The 12226-nt window shown below is 41.3% G+C and overlaps 1 long non-coding RNA gene across 1 annotated transcript; it reads left to right on the top strand.

Annotated features, from left to right (window-relative positions):
* Nucleotides 1–276: 276 nt before the first annotated feature.
* Nucleotides 277–1890, top strand: LOC145428279 (uncharacterized). The gene is made up of 2 exons (XR_013908533.1): nucleotides 277–788; nucleotides 1626–1890. It is a non-coding gene; the product is annotated as an uncharacterized LOC145428279 (long non-coding RNA).
* Nucleotides 1891–12226: the final 10336 nt, after the last annotated feature.

The following is a 12226-nucleotide window of genomic DNA, read 5'->3' as shown; positions in this document are numbered from 1 at the left end:
AAGAGGCCCAGACCTCCCTCTCCCCAGCCACCTCCTCCAGCTTATCCGGGGGAATACCAAGGCGTTCCCAGGCCAGCCGAGAGATGTAATCTCTCCAGCGTGTCCTGGGTCTGCCCCGGGGCCTCCTCCCGGTGGGACATGCCTGGAACACCTCACCCAGGAGGCGCCCAGGGGGCATCCTTGTCAGATGCCCGAACCACCTCAAATGGCTCCTTTCGATGTGGAGCAGCAGCTGCTCTACTCTGAGCCCCTCCCGGATGGCCGAACTTCTCACCCTATCTCTAACGGTGTGTTCACACCGAACGCGATGGACGCGAATAGAGCGTCAGGTTTACATGTAAAGTCAATGGAAAGGCGCGATGACGCGCGATTGCGGGTCCCGCGAAAATTCGGAAGCAGATTTGCGTCGCGAAAACGCCAAAACGCGTGAAACGCGCGTCAGTGTAGCGCGTCTGGCGCGTTTGACTCGCGAATAAAACCACGCGCGTGAGTTTTTGTGTTGCATTTTGTGCATACGCGCGTTTCGCATCTACCGCTCGAGTTGGAAAAATCTGAACTCCAGCGTCAAATCGCGCCGCGACAACCAATCAGGAGCCTGGTGACGTGGCTGTTAACTAGGTCAAAGGGGCAGATCCAGCCAAAGCCTTTCATACTTCAATGGAGGGGAAGGCTAATCAATGCGGTAGCAAACAACTCGGAGCTGTACAACACCAGCTGCTTTCAGTACCGAGACAGGAATAAAAAGGACCGAGCTTGGAGGAAGATATGTGAAGAGATCGGGCAACCTGGTAAGTTCATTCATTTCTCTTTTGAAAGTTTTCACTGACCCGGGGAAGCCGCACAAAAGCTAGCAAGCCACCGCTATTTTCCCACTGACGTACAAATACCGTTCTGCTTTTATGCATGTTGTCATTTAGGAATATATTTTATTGTTTATTAATAAACAGCACACAGTGGTCCCGCTGTTCATCCGTCACTGCTTTGCTTTTTCGCTGATTTTTTATTGCACAGTACAGCATTGCATTCTGCAGCCTGATTGACAAATCTCCTGCGCTTGCCAAATTTATCACGTTTGGTTTTGATAACCATCGTGTCCAATAGAAAAAACAGCACAAAAACACCCATAACTATGAGCCTCATTCGGAAATAGACACCTGCACCGTGAGGGAAAAAGGCGCACGAAAGTGGCGGGCAGATGAAGACAAACCGCGGCATAATAATACTTTTACGTTTTGCAATCTACAAAGGTTTGCACTTTGAGAATCAATTGTGAGAACTGTGACCAGGGGCTAGTTATTCTGAGAACCCCTGCAATAAATGAGGGACCACTGTCTACTTTACGATTATTATATCCAACCTGTTAACATTTAATACTGTATTGATAGAACCAACTGATTCTGCAGCAGAGCATCCCCAGTCCCTGAGCTCCTGCTGCTGCACCCACAGATATGTACAGCAAGCACTGATACCTTTTTAGTCGGTGGGATTCCCTTGTGATCACCTTTACTAAATATCTACAACCAATCTGATTATATCCTGTTATTGTTTTTTTTTTTTTTTTCAATGTTGAAATTAAAATCTAGTAGCAGCCTTCTCATTTCTTTGTGTTTTGTGCTGTTTTACAGGCCCACAGAGGAGGACGGCTCCGAGGCAGATGAGGGACGGGTCCCAGGACGGTCCATCGGCGGTGGAGCTGGCCATCCTGGAGTCCCTGAAGAGGCCACGCCAGTCTCCAATGGAGCATTTCCTCCTCAGCCTTGTTCCTGCTCTGGAGAGCAGCTGGTCCTTTTTATTCCTGTCTCTCTGTAAATTCTTATATTTTATATATTTATGTTTAATGTTTTTCTGTTTGAGACTTTTAATATTATTTCAAATAAATGTTTATAATGACTAATGTCTCAGTTCTACTACACAGCAAATGTTGGCACACAACTTGACACATGTAGAATTTATTTCATATTATACTAATGACAAAATATACTGATACAGTGGGATGCAGAAGTTTGGGCAACCTTGTTAATAGACATTATTTTCCTGTATAAATTGTTGGTTGTTACAATAAAAAATGTCAGTTAAATATCATACAGGAGACACACACAGTGATATTTGAGAAGTGAAAAGAAGTTTACTGGATTTACAGAAAGTGTGCAATAATTGTTTAAACAAAATCAAGCAGGTGCATCAATTTGGGCACCACAAAAAAGAAATGAAATGAATATTTAGTGTATATCAATGTGTGTGTCTCCTATATGATATATGGGGTGCCTTTGTCTGGACGTGCTTCCCATCCAGAGCTGCACAGCACAGAGGAAAGTTCCAGCGCTCCTGGAATCCCTCTGTGATGGACCGCCAGTCTCCAGGTGAAGGCACAGCCATGAAGTCGTCCACTAGACAGTCCCAGATGGACGTCGCTGCCTGGGGGGTGATCTGGCTCACCGTGGACACACCGACTCTGAAACTGAACGCGATGGTCCTGAAGGAGTCCCCGGTGACAAGGAACCTGGACAAAATTGTTCAAAATCAGTATTATGTGTACTGCAGTTACAAAATACATTATTCAAATTCCAAAATACTTTTGTGATGTCAGATATAAATCACAAAACTTAAATCTTACATAAAACATTTTGTAATTATAAGGATAATTACAAAATGTATATTAGATAATATCTAAAACAGTTGTGTTTTGTTTTAACTTTAACATATCATAATTTGATTGGTAGCAACTTTCACAACTACAGTGAGCCAATCACTCATAATTCCTAAACATGTCAATCAGGTAGGAATGAAGTAAGACATTATAATAATAATAATGTACACTTTTATTGATCCCCGTGGGGAAATTCTTCTCTGCATTTAACCCATTCACTCAGTGAAGCAGTGGGCAGCCACCAGTGCAGCGCCCGGGGAGCAGCGTGTGGGGATGGTACCTTGCTCAAGGGTACCTCAGGGTAGCCGTTCAGGGGATTCGAACCCCTGACCTTCCGATCATGGGGCAACCGCTTTACCTACTGAGCTATCCCTGCCCCCCCCCCCTTTTTTTTTTTTTATAATAATAATAGAAATTAATAGAAATAAAGAGTTGTATGTTGACATGTAGCCCTTTCCTTGCTTAAATCATTAATATTTTTGAAAAATTAATCTGTGATAAGACAGCTTATCAAGATAGAACCATGTAACTAGAGATGAACCAAACTGTTCACAGTTTTATCTAACTCTGTTTTAATAAAGGCTGTGACCCCTGCTATAGAGTCTGACAGCTGCAGGGATTATATACAAATATTCAACTATCCCAGAATTAAACCAGGTCTAAATAAAAAGGAGTGAGTATCACTACAAAGGTTAACTCAGTGGTGCTAATGCTACAGTTTGATATCAGCAAACACCGAGCGCATACATTGATGTGACACCACAGCCATGCTATCATTGCAAACACTGATAACAGCATAAATCGAATTAAATCGGGACTTGATGAGAGCTTCTGAGTATCACTAGAAATATTATAAAGAGTCGTCTCTGTACCACAGTTTGCTTTCAGTAAACACCGACAGCATTCACTGTTAGCATAGCACATCCATGTTAGCAATGTATAACTGGATGGATTAGCATATTAGCACAGATATCAATAAAGGACTACCGTATTAAATAGTTTTACTAACCTCAGGCAGACGGACAGGCGCTCTGCAGGTGGGATTGAGCGTCTGTAGTTGGTGTCTAGGCGGGCGATGCTGGGACCGACGAGGGAAAGCAGGTCCTCAAACTGGCCGACGGTGATAGCGCTGGAATCGGCCGTCATCCAGGCGCAGCTCCTGGAGCAAGTGGTGAAACTCACCAAACTGCTCATGCCTCTGGAGGACCTGATGGACCCAGGTACGGCGAGGACGTCTTTTACGCTGCTGCTCTGCTCTCCACAGTACATAGAGAAGGGAGACTCTCTCTTCAAGCGCTAGCTCGATAGCTGCCATCTTGCAAAGATACCGGTCTGGCACAACTCCCTCCCACATTCCTCCCACATTTCCGGTTCACGCGCGTCAAAATTTTGACGCGCGATGGATTTTTCTTGGACACGCGTTGAGACGCGAATGTACACGCGTCAAATTAGGGGCGTTTGGGGCGTTTTATTCGCGTCCATCGCGTTCGGTGTGAACACAGGGTAAGGGAGAGGCCAGCCACCCTTCGGAGGAAGCTCATTTCTGCCGCTTGTATCCGCGATCTCGTTCTTTCGGTCACTACCCACAGCTCGTGGCCATAGGTGAGGGTAGGGACGTAGATCGACCGGTAAATTGAGAGCTTCGCTTTTACACTCAGCTCCCTCTTCACCACGACGGACCGGTGCAGCGTCCACATTACTGCAGCTGCAGCCCCAATCCGTCTGTCGATCTCGGGCTCCCTTCTCCCATCACTCGCGAACAAGACCCCGAGATACTTGAACTCCTCCACTTGGGGCAGGAACTCATCCCCGACCCGGAGTGGGCACTCCACCCTTTTCCGGCTGAGAACCATGGCCTCAGATTTGGAGGTGCTGATCCTCATTCCCGCTGCTTCACACTCGGCTGCGAACCGTTCCAGTGCGAGCTGGAGGCCCTCACCCGATGAAGCCAACAGAACCACATCATCTGCAAAAATCAGAGATGAGATTCTGAGGCCACCAAAGCGAAAGCCCTCCGCCACTTGGCTGCGCCTAGAAATCCTGTCCATAAAAATTATGAACAGAACCGGAGACAAAGGGCAGCCCTGGCGGAGCCCATCACCCACCGGGAACGAGTCCGACTTATTGCCGGCAATGCGAACCAAGCTCTTGCAACGGTTGTATAGGGATCGAATGGCCCGTAGCAATGGGCCAGACACCCCATATTCCCGCAACACCTCCCACAGGACACCCCGAGGGACACGGTCGAATGCCTTCTCCAAGTCCACAAAACACATGTAGACTGGTTGGGCAAACTCCCATGCACCCTCAAGTATCCTGGAGAGGATAAAGAGCTGGTCCAGTGTTCCGCAACCAGGACGAAAACCGCATTGTTCCTCCTGTATCCGAGGTTCGACTAACGGACGAACTCTCCTTTCCAGCACCCTGGCATAGACTTTCCCAGGGAGGCTGAGGAGTGTGATCCCCCTGTAGTTGGAACACACCCTCCGGTCCCCTTTCTTAAAGATGGGGACCACCACCCCGGTCTGCCAGTCCACAGGTACTGCCCCTGATCTCCACGCAACATTGCAGAGGCGTGTCAACCAGGACAGCCCTACAACGTCCAGAGCCTTCAGAAAAACCAGTCTTGAGATATTTCTTGGCCCAGTCTTGACGTTTCAGCTTGTGTGTCTTGTTCAGTGGTGGTCGTCTTTCAGCCTTTCTTACCTTGGCCATGTCTCTGAGTATTGCACACCTTTTGCTTTTGGGCACTCCAGTGATGTTGCAGCTCTGAAACATGGCCAAACTGGTGGCAAGTGGCATCTTGGCAGCTGCACGCTTGACTTTTCTCAGTTCATGGGCAGTTATTTTGCGCCTTGGTTGTTCCACACGCTTCTTGCGACCCTGTTGACTATTTTGAATGAAACGCTTGATTGTTCGATGATCACGCTTCAGAAGCTTTGCAATTTTGCAACTGCTGCATCCCTCTGCAAGATATCTCACTTTTTTTGACTTTTCTGAGCCTGTCAAGTCCTTCTTTTGACCCATTTTGCCAAAGGAAAGGATGTTGCCTAATAATTATGCACACCTGATATAGGGTGTTGATGTCATTAGACCACACCCCTTCTCATTACAGAGATGCACATCACCTAATATGCTTAATTGGTAGTAGGCTTTCGAGCCTATACAGCTTGGAGTAAGACAACATGCATGAAGAGGATGAAGTGGACAAAATACTCATTTGCCTAATAATTCTGCACTCCCTGTATATGGATCCTTTAACTGACCGTTAGTTGGCACTGGGAATATGATGGGCACACCATGCAGTTAATGGGATCCTACCATTAACTGAAAGAGAGAAGGGGGGCAGAAGTTCCGAAGACAGCAAGTGTAGTGGTACAGTCGAGGTATACAGAGAGATGGGGAGCTGGATTTAAATGCAAGCGTGTTAGGAAAATTTAATAAACGAATGAAAACTTAAAATGATCAGCATCTGACTGCATGTCAGTGATATTGGGTGTCTGAATGTCTAAATAAGTCTCATAGGCCTAAATGCAAGTTTTAAGACATTTATAATTCCTGTTTGACCTGCTGCGCACCAAAAACAAGCACAAGCAGAAATTTTGGACTTTTTACTGTATTTTCATAAGTTTTACAGCTTTTCCTACTGATAAAAACCTCCATTACGGACATTCATAATACACCAAGCAATTAAGCAATAAACAATTAACCTGTCAAACCTGAATGCCCACACTACTGGAAGCAAGAGGGAGAACATCTGGTTTAAAGGGATGCATCACCAGATCTGTTATTTAAATATAGACGTGTGGTATCCACAGAAACATCAGAATCTCAGATAAAAGCTTACAAAACCATTTCAACAACCACCAAGCAGATACAACAGCAAACGATTAAAGAGCACAAGAGGACATTCTAATGAACTCCCAGTTGCCTTGGCTATTTTGCTTTCACCACAATAAAATCACACTGCTGCACTGCTCTAAGTCTCTGCGTGTTTTGTTTCCCACCAAAAATCTTTATTTTCTGCATTATTCAGAAAATATACAAGTGAACGGTATTGTCAGCCTCTGTTTTTTTTCCCCAAAAAAAGAAAGCCTAATTTCTGCTATTCAGTACTGAAGGAACTTTCACAAATCATGTCAAATTGCACAAAGCTAAGTTATGTCTGTTTCTCACTTTCTAATATAGAAATTTTTGCTAGACAGTGAATTTTATACATGGATTTCTTAGAATTTAAGTCCAAAGAGCTGTGCTGACAGATTGCTTTCTTTGTTGCAGCATTTTGTTTATCACTTAGAAAAACAGTAAAATGTGTACCTTTTTCACACTGATAGAAAGGGGAGTTTCACTGGTTGAGCCCACTTAAGATCAAAGTGGTCTGTATGCGGCCCATGATGTAAAATGAGTTCGACACCCCTGGTTGATACAGTACAAACATTTTCTATAGAATTATGTCTTCATTACTTAGGAATACTGCTTCCTGCTGACTTATTCATAGTGCTATATCACATGCTATAATATTTCATAACTAAAACACAAGATAGCGATTGAGCCTCTGTAATGTAATGCCAGTTTTTATTCAATATATTTAGATATTCATTCAATTGATCAAGGTATATAGTCAGACTTTTATTGTAATACACACTACCACTGAACCCAATGGCATTCAATCAGTACTGATCCTGAAACAATACAATGGCAAAAAACAAAACACAAAACCACTAACTTAAAAATAAATTATTAATATTTTCTAACTATTATTATGAATAAACAAAAACTTAGATGTACTCATCATGGAAATGTATAGGGTAATTTGTTTTCTCACTGTGCGATTAGTGCTGAGATTTACAGTCAATGTGCTTTCTATCTATTATTTTAATATTTTTTTAAGTATTGTTTATATGTCGTTAGTTTTTCTTATTTGTTTTTGACAGTGATTTAATACATTTATAACAGCAAAATCAAAAAGTAATAATTGTTATTGATTTTTTTAAACAACAACAACAGCAAAAACGGTGCTATATCAATATACCTTCTTGGCAGATGCATGTGTACATTTCATGACTACCAGAACCATCATGGTTTAAGCATAAATTGATTGTTTATAACCGGTGAGATTGAGCTGCATACTTGTGAATACCTACTTTTTAGTTGCTTGCAGTGCTAAAGAACATTGTCTTTGCATAAAGAGATCGGCATACATTGACAAGATAGCTGAAATCTGGGTCAGATCTCAGCTACACACCTACAAAGTTTCATGACTGTATCGTTGCAGCGTGAGTGCACTGACTAATCTGTCCACTGAAAGACAGACATGCAGCTTTTGAAAAGTACTCAAAACCAACTTTGCGGTTGTCTCAGCATCAATAGGGGTCCCCAGGACTACATTTTTCTACAATGATGCAAACACAGTCATGCAAGGTGAAAACAACACCAACCATGGTGTTGCCACTGGTAATAAAATAATAGCTATAAATATTTTTAATAAATACACTTACTGATTTCTACTGTAGCACTTCTACTGTACCTTTTAGAACACTGTGGAAACAATTGCCAGTCCTCACTATTAATTTAACTCCAAGGTTAATTAGAGAAAGGACTTGATGAGAAGTCCTTTAAAATTGCCCAAATTAAAATTGTTCTTTAGCTATTGGACACTTTTCTTAATGTTTCTTGGACAACTGTCTGTCATTTAGACGTTTCTCCCATTGAAAACGCTACATCCAGATGAACAGGATCAGAATGGGATTTATTTACCTGGATGATTGAGCATGCATCAAAACATCATTTAGATGTTGTTTCACACTCATGAGTCCTCAGGTAGGTACACAGGTAGACCTGATAGACATTATATTACCCAAAGTATTTGCTTATCTGCCTTCTTACACATATGAATTGAACTGAAGTGATATCCCATTCTTAATCCATAAGGTTTAATATGATGTATGACGCTTTGCAGCTCTAACAGCTTCAACTTTTCTGGGAAGCCTTTTGACAAGGTTTAGGAGTGTGTTTATGGGACGTTCTGACCATCAGGCACTGATGTTGGACGTAAAGGTCTTGCTCAGAGTTTCTGCTCTAATTCACTCCAAAGGTGATCTTTTGGGTTGCCAGTTCCACACCAAACTCACTCATTTCTGTCTATATGAAGCTTGCTTTGCGCACTGGTGCAAAGTCATGTCTAATGCAAAGTCATGTTAGAACAGGAATCCTCAAACTGTTCACAAAAATTTGGGAACATGAAATTGTCCAAAATGTCTTGGTATGCAGAAGCATTAAGAGTTCATTTCACTGGATCTAAGGGGCCAAGCCCAACTCCTGCAAAACAACCCTCCACCAACCCCTCCACCAAACTTTACTTGCACTTTTCTGGAGTCCAGTGGCATTGAGCTTGGTGATGTAAGGCTTGGATGCAACTGCTTGTCCTTGGAAACCCATTCCATGAAACTCTCTACTGACTGTTTTTGAGCTATTCTGAAGGCTACATGAAGTATGGAGGTCTACAGGGATTGACTTTGCAAAAGTTGGAAACCTCTGCATACTATGCACCTCAACATTTACTGACCCCACTCTGTGATTATACATGGGCTACTACTTCGTGCCTAAGTTGCTGTCATTCCCAGTCACTTCCACATTGTTATAATACCACTAATAGCTGATTGCGGAATATTTAGTAGCAAGAAAATTTACTAGTGGGACTTGTTGCACAGATGCCATCATATCACAGTACCATGCTTAAATTCTCTGAGCTACCTGAGAGTGACCCATTCTTTCAAAAATGTGGTAGGAACAATGAACATGCCTAGGTGCTTGATTTTACTGTATATGCGTTTTGCCTTGGAAGTGAATGGAATGCCTGAACCTCAGTGATTTGGATGGACAAAATATTTCTTTTGGCAATATAGTGTGCAACCCAGTATTAGCAAAGCAAAAGGTATATATGGGCCAAGGATTTCAGAGAATGGTTGACTGCAAAATGTCTCTGTAGGTTCTCAGTCATCTAGGTAATGGTAGTTTTGTGTTTGCTTGTTTTTTTGAAAACCTTATCACGGAAGATGATAGGTAAAACATCTTCAAAAACCTAAAGATGTTGCTTTGTTCCCATGTTGATGCAAATGATTTTTCATCAAAATAATAAAATGTGGATTTTTTTTTCATTTTTAAAAAGTTTTACCTCCGAACCTTAGACAGTTCTTTTTATGTTGATCTAAACAGATTCCAACTAAACTGACGACACATTGCACTTTGATATGATCTCAGTTACTATATTTCTTTTCTTAATTTTTGTTTTCAAAAACAGAAGAACATTTGTAAAAACAGCACAAATAGGATAATATTTGCGGAAACAAGACAGATTACTAAAAAGACTAGATCAGCTGGATATTAAGATGTGACTCTTTGAGATGTTTAATGCATAAGAGCAAAAGCTGAGGCTGTGTTTAAGAAGATCAAGAAAGAAAATAATCAAAGAGAAAATACAAATTAATAAATAACTGGTAGTAATAATGAATATAACAATAACCATATTGGCAGCCTGTCCAGGGTATACCCTGCCTCTCACCCTGTGACAGCTGGGATATGTGCGAGCTATCCGTGACCCAGAATTGGATAAGTGAAAGAAAATGTATCTATCCATGGATGAATAACAAAAATTATTATATATACAATAATTTCCCCATTTTTGGATAAATAAGTGCATTATTGTAAAGTTACAATGCTATTAAGGTTACAATGATAAGGAGGAAATGTATTGGTGAGAAATGTATTGGGGTGACACTCCTGAAATGATTCTGCATTTGTCCTACTCCCTTTCATTGAAGGAAACTTCAATGAAGTGAAAAAATATATATAAAGGAGGCATGATCAGAGGCCCCTGGGTAACTTGAGGGGCCAAGACCAGAAGACCAGTGAAAATGTTGATTTGTGTATTAGAGACTTTCCTCAGTTTTAATAGTTACCAAGGTTGACATTAGGGGGCCAATTCCAGTCAATTCCACTGATTGCTGATTACCTGTTTCTCAGGTAATCAGCAATCAGTTAACTTCAGTAACACAGATGAAGTCACTGCTGAACCCATGCCTTGCCTGTTATTTTATTTCAGACTGAATGTGCTGAAAGTATGCAATGCAAATCAAAGTAAAACAAACTCACGTTCAAATCTTAATGCTCTACATCAGATTATTACCAGAAGAAGCACTGAGTTGAAATTCATCAGCAACTTTCTTACATTTGTCTTCAAAAGGTTTAACCTCCTAAGACTCGAACTCTTCCACGGCATGCATTTTTAATTTCTCTTTGATATTTGAGCATATTGGGGCCCGATGAATGTAAAAACAAAGAATTACGAGATATTTTTTTTTACCTCATTTTTGTTTCTGAGAAAAATGAAAGCCACATATGAGGACATTCGTTTAAAGTTTAGATGGAACAGTAGCAGTATAACGTCCTCGTAAGTGGATATCAGGCACTTGTAGAGCAAAATTGAGTATTTTGATCTAAATAACCCAAAATGATGTCCACATATGTGGACGCAAGGTCCTAGGAGGTTAAAATTGATATAACACGTATAAAAAGGCATAAAATATTGAATATTAATTAATTTTTGCTAATTTTTGTGCATAAAATGAAAAGATTAAAACTCATAAAACAATTTTTAAAAAGTGGCTTTCCATTTGATTCAATTTTATATGATGGATTATGCATAAAAAATAGAATTGGGCTGAAAGGTCTAAAGGTCTCTATTACGTATACAGGTTCACGTTTTTTAAAAGTAACTAAGTAACTAATTACTTTTGAAAATAAGTAATGAGTAAAGTAACTGGATTAGTTTTTGGAGAAGTAATCAATAATTAGTTACTATTTACTTCTTTCAAGTAACTTAACCAACTCTGCTACTGACATTTGAGTTAAATAATTCCCAGAATACCATTCGAGAGTCTTTAATTACTTAATGTTGCTTTTCTCCGTATCTTTGCTGACAGGGTCGAGTGAAATTATTAACATTAACATTGTGGGATACTATCCTTTTAGGTACCCACATTGAAATATGCATTTGGCAAAAGCACGTGAACAGAATAGTGCGAGGTTTAAGTGCCAGATGGAATTATTATATTATCAAAGTATATATAGTCATAGGGTTTTCTTGTTCTTATGATGATGTCCACGTTTGGGGAATGTGCTCTTTTGATGGCGTTTATTAACAAACCTGTGATGACACAGGCTTGCGTTTCTGCGTGCACTCTGTGTCCATTCGGATTTTGATTTCGCTGTGCCTCCAGCTTACAGGGTGAAAAAAAGAAAGAATTCATAGAACAGAGCACTCTATAGATAGGGTGCTATAAATAACGCCACTGCACGGTTTATAACTGTATGCCAATTGGGCAAATATGCCTGTATAAGTATCATAGGTTTCACTTGTTTACAGCCAACAAGGGTGCGGCTTTATCGCTACTTTATATGCGCCCGCGGAGTTCACTTAAGTTAAATAAGTACACACACACACAGAGAAACATATACACATACACACGGCCTACTTCCATAGTTCATTTGCGGAGAGGGAGAGAGCAAGATAGAGAGAGA

This window comes from Astatotilapia calliptera, chromosome 4, assembly GCF_964374335.1.
Source record: "Astatotilapia calliptera chromosome 4, fAstCal68.1, whole genome shotgun sequence".
Classification (NCBI taxonomy): domain Eukaryota; kingdom Metazoa; phylum Chordata; class Actinopteri; order Cichliformes; family Cichlidae; genus Astatotilapia; species Astatotilapia calliptera.
The sequence above is the reverse complement of the archived record's forward strand: the minus strand, read 5'-3'. Positions and strand labels throughout refer to the sequence as shown.